Below are 11,902 nucleotides of genomic sequence, written 5' to 3'. Positions count from 1 at the left end.
AAGAAAGGTTGCTAACTTTCATGATGCTTTTCTTAATGAAGGAGATGTTGAACTAATATATGTATCTAGACCAAGCTGAAAATCAACTAGATTTATGTACTCAAAGATCACATGTTGAAATCAAAGACTCTTTCAGATTATGAATTTCCATATGCAATTTTAATCTCATTTTGGTGACCCTACACAAGATGGGATTTGAAAATTTTGATGGATCTCACTCACCGAAGATGATGATGAAGATTATAGAAGACAACTTGTTCTTAGCTATTTTCTTGTAAAAATAGATTTGAAACTTGAATAACATTCATATTGTATTTGGATTGGAGATTTCTACTATTTCAATGAAATAGATTATATTTTAATTGTTTGTTTAGAATTAAAATTCTCTTCACTTTCTACATATTTTTTTTAGATTGAGTAATTAAATTATATTTTATTTTAGTTTTCTTATTTGAATAAAGTAATTAAATTTTTCTTTTAAGATAAAATTTTATTTTAAAATTAAACTTTACAAAAAATTTATTAGTCAAATTAAAATATTCAAATAATATTTTTTTTTCAATATATATCTATACTATATAAAGAGGGTTTTTTCTTGTGTTCACATTATTTTTTTCAATTTTACTCTTCAAGTGACTATTTTTTTTTTCAAATTTATCCTTTTTTATTTCACTGTTTTTTTAATTTACCATTTTTAAATTAAATAAATAAAAATAAAAATCCTCCACAAAAAAAAAAAAAACTTATCTATATTAAAATTGTAAAAATTATTTATATTTTTTTATAATTATAATTTATTGTTTTTTGTTATTGTATTATATAGAGAGGATTTTGTTTTGGTATCTCCATTTTTTTTCATTTTACCTGTTAGGTGATCGATTTTTCAAACTTAGCCATTTTTTATTTAATTATTTCTTTAAAGTTAAACATTTCTAAATCATCTACAAAATAAATAAAAATTATCCATAATCAAATTATAAAAAATTATATAAAAAGATAGTGACTAATTGTAAAATTTTAAATTTTTATCTTTTAAATTTCATTGTTATATTTATTTGAAATACTTTCTAAAAAGAATATTAATTTCAATTTTTCTTTAATTTTTTCAACTAAACAACTCATTTTATTTTAATAAATTTTAAATTTATCAAATAAATGAATTATTATTTTAAATTTTCTCGTCCAAATATATATTATGAAAAACTAACTCTTAATTAAAAACTTTTGTAACATGACTCACTGCAACAAAAACTTTTGTGAGAAAAATTGAGTGACAAGTATAAATTTTATCAATATTTGTACATTATTTAGAAAAAAAAATTATGTCATAAATATTATTCAAAAAAGTGATTGTGAGAACTTAGAAAATGGTTTGAGAGCGATGGTGATTTTTATAAAATAATAACACTATATTATTTTAATAATAAATGGTTTAAACTATAAATAGATTTTTAATAGTTGAAATTCATTTTATATCAAATCATTATCTTTCTAGAAATTACTTTTCTAAAATTCTTTGTCTTCTCCATAAGTTTTTTGTCTTCTCACTTATTTGTTTGACAATCAGATACCACTTTTGTGATTAGAACGTCGAGTTCTACAAGGGTAGCAGATTAGAATCTCCAATAGAGTAAGTTGATCTTTTATCCCTTTCTCTAGGTTCAAATATGTTTTCTCCTTGCATGTAAGCTTCCTCTACTTGCATGTACCTTTATAAAAGTTTCTACTTATCAGTGATCATAATGGTATGATCTGATAATTCTTGTGATGTTTCTATGTGCAGATAGAACATCCTGTGGAGTTAAAGGTGTTTTGGTGTTTTAAGAGTTGTTAGAATTGTCTTATAGGTGGGAGAAGCTAATTTTAGCTTTTACTTGTTGCTTTCTTATTCTAATGGTTGACTATAATTTTGGTGTGGTAGAAGCTTGAGCTTTGAATTATCACTTGTTGATGGTCCGTAATGAGTTTGTTGAATATGTACTTGTTAGTGATTTGAGCCTTGATGTGTGAGAAACATGATGTATGAAATCTGGTTGTGGACATGAGTACCTCTGTGAGATTCTTTAGTTGAGTAATATGACCCTACTTGAGTTAAAAACATGAAATTTTAAGTAAATGGGATGTTTATTAAGTGGGCATTAACTTAAAAGGTGTCAAATTATTCAAGTGAAGCTCAAAATGGAATTTGGGAGTGTTGATACAACATCAAGCAGTATTGATGCTGTTGGGCATCGCTCATTACAAGGGTTCTCTGTGTTAGTCCTAGGCGCCACCTAATAACGTTGGGCGTCACTTTCTAGAATTAAATCCTAGGAACTCTAGTGGTGTTCTCGCTGGGCATTGCACTAGGCTTGCTGGGCAAGAAAGTAGCATTGGGCGGCATTTAGTTGGCACTGGCGAGAGTTTTCCAGACAATTTTCATTGCTTGTTTTGTAATTACACAAGAGGTTATTTGATATATGTAGTTAATTTTGTGTGTGATATTGATTTAAAAGGAGTGAAGTAAAGTTTTTTCTGGTGTTGATAAATGGGTTTCCAAGGAGGAAATCCTTTTTGTGGTAAGTTTCTTTAATGTATGCATTGTTGTAGGCATTCAATACTGGAGGTTATCCTGACACTCAATAATTATCCAAATTCATATAGAGGAGGGTAGGTTATGTGTGAGAGTAGTAGGATGTCCTAGTCTTTGAACAATTTTAGGGTTCATATGATGGTGGGAGGACTAACCTTATCTGTGGTAGGGTGAAACTCATTTGCAATGGCTTCATAGAGCAATCATTAACACAAAAAGGCTTTTTAAGTCTATTATTTTGGTTTTTTAAGTCTGGTAGAGGTCAGACATTATAGCGGGAGACATTAATTAACGCCTATTGTCCCTGTAACAAATATTAATTAACTTTTGTTATAAATGCAACAAACATTAATTTAAGTTTGTTGTGGGGATAACAAATGTTAATTTGAGGTCTTTTAGTTTTAAAATTTTTTGCCAAAATTTACCTCCATTGAAACCATAGAAAATCAATATACAATACAAGAATACACAAAAATTTCCAGAATTTTCTAAGTACTATGGGTTTCTTAAATAAAGAAGTAAAGTATAGAAAATGGCTAAAAAATACTAATAAAATAAAAAACATACCATAAAAATGGATTTTTTTAAATCCTAGACCCCAAAATCCTCTTTGGAGATTGACTAACGCATTCGTCACCCCATTTCGACCAACTTTCATTTTTGGAACGTCTTCATCCAAGGTCTGTAACAAAAGTTATGACCATTTGAAGTTTTAACCACCAAATATAGACAACTCTAAATCTATGACAAATATCTCATATGTGAATACTCTACATTTGAATACAACCTAATAGAAGTTACCACACAAAAATTTAAGTCAAAAATCATTTTCTAGCTATTTTTAGTGAATTTTAAAAAATTATTATCATATAGGTTAAGCTAAAATCGCAACCTTTAGGGCACAAAACAATGGCTAATTAATGAAAACATCAACCTTAATGTGAAATGCAATTGAGTAGAATGAAAGTTTCAGCCCAAACGGGCACCACAACGACATAATGGAGTGAAATGGACTGAAGAACTTGGTTCAACGAGTTTGACATCGTCGTGCACATTGTAGAAGGTTTCGTACAAATGATAAAAAGAAAGGTAGGGGTTGGTGTTGTTCTATGAAATTTTAAAAGGCCAATTGATGTGGGACCACCTCATACCAGATGTTAAATTTAAAATTAATGGCTCTTAGGAACAAGTCCAACATTAATCTAAGCAAAATATTTTAAAAAATGTCATAGCACATTTTTAATGTTGGATTTTGGTACACTTGACGTGGAATTAGTGACGTTAAAAGTCCTTTTTGTGTAAGTGAGTAGAAACTAGGGATGACAATGGGTCGGGTCGGACACGGATAGTGCTTACCCGTAACCTAACCCACAACAAAAAAATCCACCCTCAACTTGTCCAGCTATTCGTGCGGGTCTCTATTTAAAAAATACCTGCGAGTTTTAAAATATTCATGAGTATCCGTGGATATCTACGAATATTTTAAAAAAATTATAAATTTTTCAAATAAAATTACAAAAAACATGTGAAATAAAATATAAATTAAATTAAATTTTAATTTTAATAAATTTTAATATAATAAAATATAAATTAAATTTTGATTTTAATTAACTTTAACTTAATAAGATATAAATTAATTTTAATTTTAATTTTTTACATGTAACAGATATCTGCAGGTACGAATAATATGATATCCGCACCTGACCCGTTTATAAACGGGTAGTAAAATACCTGCTACCTGCATGTAATAAATACCCACGGATACCAATTATCCGTCGTGGATACCCACGGGACGGGTATTTTTTATATCCCTAGTAGAGACTACCACAAGTGCAAAAATTGCCAGAGTCCGATATCATTGCATGTATTCAGATAAATGGACTTTAGAATAGTCTTTAATTGTGTGGTTTTGTCTTTATAATTGTTTGGATTACTTTGTATGTTATACATCATGTTCAACTGATATATGATTTTTTTTTTTTTTTGCAAATTATCTTACTCTTGTGTGTTGATTGGTGTTGTGGTGTGTTATTTTCTTCTTTTTACAATTATCACTTTATTGATGTGAACATATGAAGATGCAAGTGTAAATGATAAATATATCATATATCTTCTGGCTTTAACTCTATTAATATAGAGATATCATATATTTTATTCCCCCATATGTTACTGTCAAATATTTTGTATGTTGATATATTATGTTTTATTTTCCCTTTATATTATGGGATATTGTATTATATGTTGGGAATCTAAGTGTGAGTCTAAGTCCCACATTGAGTAAAAATGAGAAAGTTGAGCACCATATAAGGATCAAAGCTCATAAACTCACCGCCTTAAGGTTTTTGGTTAAGAGTGGTGTCAATCTCTTATGTGGGTTGAGCTCATGCTCATTAGTGTTAAATCTCCCTGGTGATCCTCTCTCAAAAAACCCAATAATGGTATCAGAGCCAAGTTCGTATCGAAAGTCTTCCTGATAGTGGGTCAGGTAAGTGAGTCTCGTTAAGAAGAAAGGCGGTACAGAAAAAGGGGTACTCGGTAACCAAGAAGGGAATCTGAATTGGTTAATGAGTCTTTCACTTGGTTGAGTTGAATCTTGAAAGAATCTTTAAGTCTTATAACCCAATTAATCAATTTTGCAGTTCTGTGTTAATGGACTGTTTAAGGCAATTAAGAAAGATTGTAAGAGAAGAGATAGATCAAGACACAACAGTTTATACTGGTTCGATTCAAAAAGAATCTACGTCCAGTCTTCTCCTAAGTAAACTCACTTAGGAGGATTCCACTAATACAATTAGGATCCAAGAATTACAAGAACACCTATATAATTCTAGAACCTAAAACCCAAGAACTTGATCTACCAATCAAGAACTCCCCATAGGAGCAATGCATCCACGCAATTGCACCTAGGCCTACACTTCACACAATGAAGCAACTGTAATCAGAGATACAATCAAAATAAACAAGAAACGAATACACCTATAGTTGTGCAGATTTGTCAATTTGCTCCTTGATTCAAGCTAGACCCATCAAGGTAGAATCAACCATCAATCTCCTTGAATCTTCACTTGAATGATCTTCCAGAATGCTCAAGAACTCTGTGTCTCTCAGAAGGCTGTTTCTCAGAATGAATTTTAGTGATATGTAAATTTTCTCTCTAACTGAAACAGATTCAGAAAACAGCTTTTATATTGAGTTCTCTGTCATTAATGGATTAGGAGTTTACCTAATCGATTACTGTGAGTGTGTTTTCACTGCCTTAGTGCAGTACTCACAGTTAATCCATTAGTTAAACAACTAGTCATTCATTTTTGCACAAGCAAGATTGTGATGGTTAATTACAACTTAATGCAGGCTTAATTACAACTTGATGCAGGCTTAATTTACATATGATAATTTCATACTAACAGCCTAATGCACAGCCTAACTAAAACAGGACTAATTCTAAACTGGTAATGCACATGAAGTGTAGCCTTGGACATCATCAAAACCATCTTCATATGAGTTGAAGTAGCTCCCCCTTTCAACAGACCCAACACTATATATATTGGACAAGTTTCTAATAGATCAATATAAAAGCTCTAATTAAGTTGTTCTTCATCAAACACCTCTTGTAGGTATTTTTTTTCCTCATAACTTATACTTCTCTAACAATAAAAGACACCTCTTGTGGATGTTGTTGATGTGAGGAGTAAGTTGTCTTAATTGTTAAATGATATTGTGATGTATACATGTTATACTATTATAGTCTTGTATGTTGAATGATTGTATTAATATATCATATCCTTAAATTATATGTTTTCTTAATATTATAATGAAATATTTTATTTTAACAGTATCATGCTCTTAAAATAAAATAAGATGTTACATTAACAAAACTAAAAAATTATCGCATTAATTATATGAAAATATTATAATATATGTCATAAAAGTTTAATAGAAATGTATAAATAAAATTATTTTTCAATATAATTAATATAAAATATGTTAAATATTTATAAATTAATATTTATTTACTATTAAATTATGAATTATTACAAAATTAAAATATTTGTGTCAATGTGTCATAAATTCATTATTATATTTAATTGAAAATTTATACATATATATGTATCTATACTCTAGGAAATAAATATTAAATTTATACTATTTTAGATTTAAATTTAAGATTTTTTTTTCATTAGTTACCATTATTTTTATTTTGTGAAAATAAAATTAATAGTGATAAATATAAATTTTTCACTATTTATATATTATTTGTAGTGATAAATAGAAATTTGTTAATATTATTTGTGACTAATTTTAATTTGTCATAAGAATTTCTTTAAACCTTCAAAACATATGTGACGAATAATCACTCAATAACATAAATATTATACGATGGAATTATAAATATAAATATCATATGATAAAAATATTTTTCTTTTGGAAAGAATATGTTTAATAAAAATTTATTGAATGTTTATAAATTAAGAACGATAAATAATATTAATAAAAAGGTAATAAATTTGTTTCACGTTGACCTCGAGTCTTTTCATTAATGAAAAGGCTTAATTAATGTTTTGGTCTCCTATTGGTTTGGTTCATTTTGGTCCCCTTATTATTGTTTGGTTTAATTTGGTCCTCTAATTATTTAAAAAGGTTCAATTTGATCCCTGTCGTTAAGTTGATGTTAACACCGTCTCCGTACATGCCACGTGTCATTTTGTGGAATTTTGATTTTTTTTAATCTTTTTGAAATTTAAAAAAAATAAACTGCCACGTGTCACTTTATGGTTGTGACACGTGTCAAATTAAGAATTTTTTATTTTAAAAAAATATTGTCACGCGGTAGGTCACGATTGTGCCACATGTCAAGTTAACATTGGTTGTTTTCAATTTAGTCCCTTTGTTTGAAAATTTGATTCAATTTAGTTCCCCAATTTTTTAAAATGATTTAATTTTGTTCTCTCCTATGTGAGACCAAATTAATAATTAAGCTTAATTACAACTTATATATTCATGTTAAAATAATATTTTATCATTTATATATCAAATTACTCCCTAAATACTCATGTTATTTTATTTATTACATTTTTTTCACTTGTAATTTTTCACACTTGAAATTTTATACACATGTACAAAAAAATAATTTGAATAGTTAGGTGGAGTAATTTGATTTATAAATATATTAAAAATTATTTTAACATGAATATATAAGTTGTAATTAAGCTTAATTATTAATTTGGTCTCACATTGAAGAGGACAAAATTGAATCATTTTAAAAAAATGGGGACTAAATTGAATCAAAATTGTAAATAGAGAGACTAAATTGAAAACAACCAATGTTAGCTTGACATGTGACACAATCGTAATCCGCCACGTGGTAGTATTTTTTTATAAATAAAACATAAATAAAAATAAAAAATTCTTAAACTGACATGTGTCACAACCATAAAGTGACACGTGGAAGTTTATTTTTTTTAAAGTTCAAAAAAAATTAAAAAAAAATTAAAAAAATCGAAAATTCCACAAAATGACATGTGGCATGTACGGAGACGGTGTTAACGTCAACTTAACGGCAATAACCAAATTGAACCTTTTTAAAGAATTAGAGGACTAAATTGAATCAAAAAATAATAAGAAGACCAAAATGAACCAAACCAACAAATTAGGGAATTAAAATAGTAATTAACCCTTAATGAAAATATTGTGCTTCCATTCTGCCACTTTGATTTGTCACAAGTTCTTTCAAACATTCAAAATATACATATTATAAATAATTGTTAAATAATATAAAGTTTTATGTGATAAAATTATGAATAAAGTCTTTTGAAAAGAAATGTTATTAATAAGAAATTTATTGAATTTTATAAAATAAGAATGAGAAATAATATTAATAAAAGGTAGTATCCTTATACAGTCAGAGATCTTCAACAAGTGACAAAATTTTAGTTGAATTATTATTTTTTTGTTTTCATTTAAAAATGTCAAATTAGTTCTACAATTTTTTAATCTTAATTTGATCTTAATTTTTTAAAAATCAATGTAATTTGATATTTTTCATTAAATTTTTTGAAGTGAATCAAAAAATTATCATTAAAATTGACATTATGATTTTGTTAATTATATCAACAAAGCAAATCATTCTTATTTACAACTTCAACTTTGTTTAGAAAATCTTGATTCATTTCAATAAATTTAACAAAAACAAATTACATCAAATTTTCAAAAATCGAAATTAAATTAAAACTAAAAAAAATAAATAATCAACTTGATATTTTTAAATGAAAATATAAACAAAAAATAATAATTAAACAAAATATTTTTTATATAAACAAGTAAAAATAATGCATTTAATATTTTTATGATAATAAAAAACAATAAAATTATTATTATTGTCATTCTTATAATTATAAAATTAAATATAAATAATTTTATAATTTTACTATAATTAATTTTTATTTATTATGATCGTGTGTAAAATAACAGTCAAATTGAAAAAAAATAGTTAAATAAACAATTAAAAAATACTTATTTTAATTTTAAAAAAAATTATTTACAAAATAAAATAGAAAAATAAATATAAACAAATACAGAGAAAAATTTTCTTTATATATAAATATAGACATTTAAAAGATTTCAAAAATATTAAATATATAAAATATATTAATTTTTTAAAAGAAATATTTAAAATTATATAGATAAAAAAAATTTTGAGAGCTATACTCCTCTATCCATTTAAAGATCCATCGCTACCAGTATAGTTGAACTTAAGTCTTGATAAAAATTTTTACTTCCATTATGTTACTTTATAATTAGTTTGTTATGCTGAATTATATATAAGTTTATATCTTTATACTTTTTATTATGATATTAATTTATAACATATAAAATCATATAAAATTTAAAGTTTCTAAATTATTTCTCTTTTATATATATATATATATATATATATATATATTATAAGTAAATATTTAAATAAATACATAAAATTTCTTTAAATATAAATTATTAAAATTAATAATCATAATTAATAAAAAGTTTATATTATAAAATGACATAAAATAATATTTAATTCCATGGTTATCTTCTTCACCAATAACATTGTTTTTTTTCTTCCTTTATTAAATAAATAATTTCATCATGATTTTTTTATTGACGTCGTCATTGATAACTTTTATAATCACAATTAGATTTTCATTAATAGTGAGTTGAATTATGTTATTCATTACCTGACGCATTAGATATGAATGAAATTAAGCCAATATCTTTATCTTCTTAACTCACTTTACCTGTAAATTTCCCTGACATATCATACTTATATGATGATTTTGTTTTTAGTATTACTGGCCAATTAAAATCATTGGAAATTGACTAGTTAAGATGTATAGTTCATTAGTTCTTAATTTATGTTTATTATTAATAGAATAATTCATATTTATTTTCTTTGTATTCTTGAAATATTCGTCACATTAAAATAAAATAAAATAATTTAAAAAATATGTCTAATCTTGATATTTAAAAAACCCTACAATATATTAATTTATAAAATGTTAAAATAAATTTAAAATAAAAAAGAAAACTTGGAATCAAATTAAATTAAAATTAGAAGAAAATATTATTATTAGTCATGAAAGAGAAACGATCAATGAAAAAGTAGCAACCAATCATTATCGATACAAACTTGTTATAAAAAGAAAAACTTAAAAACATTTTCGTAAAATAGAAGTAGAGAGAATTCCTTCACATCTCCTCACATACGAGAAGATGTCATCCTGCTGCACCCCAAATCTCTAAGAATGTGTTTTTATAAAAGGATTGATTTAAAAGAAAGGGAGATGATTGATTTGAGAGAAAAGGAGATGATTAATTTAAGTAGATTTGAGGATGGGGTTTGTGTTATTTATTTTAAGAGATTTGGAGGTAATACAGAAATATATTTAAGAATAAATTTTATGAAAGTTTACGTAAAATTTGAGTGATGTGACTAATAAAAAATAAAAATTAATGTATGAAAAAGTTATATTATCAATTTATCCTTGCTATTAAATATAGTATAAAATGATAATTAGATAAATTGTAAATAATTTTGAAATTTTTTCTACATAAATTTAAATATTATAGATAAATATTAATTGAAACAAAATATTTTAATATATTTAAACCGAAAAATAAAATATTTTAATTTTTTCATTAAAAAAATTGAATAATTTTCCATCAACACAATCAAAAAATGTAAAAGAATAACTGCTAGGATAGGATATAAGCAAACTAAAATCGGATACAAGCAAACTAGAATTGAGTACAAAAAACACAGAACCAGATACATAAATTCTGGTTTTTTATAATATAATAAGATAGGTAGAGTGGTAAAGTGGTACAATTATCTCGGAAATCTCTTTAAAACAATGAGATAGAAAATATGTTGTAATCTCGCAAATATGAGCGCATTAATGCTTTCTTTCGCTCAAAACGAACAACATCTTTTGTAGTAAATCATTGCTCTTCGTTCTTTTATTACAATAAATCTCTCAAAGAAAACACGCCCTTAATGACGTGATCGTAAAAATCATTTGCTTTTTCATCTATACCACCATTAAATAACTCGAAATGAACGCAAGCTGACAAATGTTTATTTTAATTTGTAAGATATCAAATATTAAATACAAAAATTACCAATTTTAATTAAATATATCAAATAATATTTTTAATAAATTAAAATTTAAGTCTTAGTAAAGTAATAATAAAATTCGTATAAAATATTAATAAAATGTATTACTTATGTATTTCATACGGTTAATTTGTTTTAAAAAGTTGATTATTTTTAAATAACATTATAATGTATAATTACATACTTATACTTCTTATAAATGAAAATATATAATTATAAAGTTTGTTTGATTGAATATTAAATTTTTTAATATATATATATATATATATATCAAATAAATATTTATAAAATTATCTTATAATTTGTGACTGTTTTAATTTTAAGAATTAACAAGATATGATTTATACAAAACTCTTTATACAATCAATCCATCTAATAATTTCAAAATTTAAGTTCGAATATATATATTTTTAACTATTATTTAAAATTAAGTTAATAATTATTTAAAAAAATGTATGTTATTTCTTACACATATATTAAAAATAAAATGTTTATAATTCTCTTAAAAAGATTAAATATATTTTGAATTTTTTAATTCTCATACAAATTAAATTTTTTCTCCATCTCAAATTTTAAATTATTTCCATCACCAACTTTGTTAAGACCTTCTTAATTATGTAAAAATAAAAAGGTTTAAATACCTTTTTGGTTTTCATTTTCGTAGTGTTGGTTGCGGATGA

Source organism: Vigna unguiculata, chromosome 2, assembly GCF_004118075.2.
Source record: "Vigna unguiculata cultivar IT97K-499-35 chromosome 2, ASM411807v1, whole genome shotgun sequence".
NCBI classification, from domain to species: domain Eukaryota; kingdom Viridiplantae; phylum Streptophyta; class Magnoliopsida; order Fabales; family Fabaceae; genus Vigna; species Vigna unguiculata.
Note: the sequence above shows the minus strand (reverse complement) of the source record.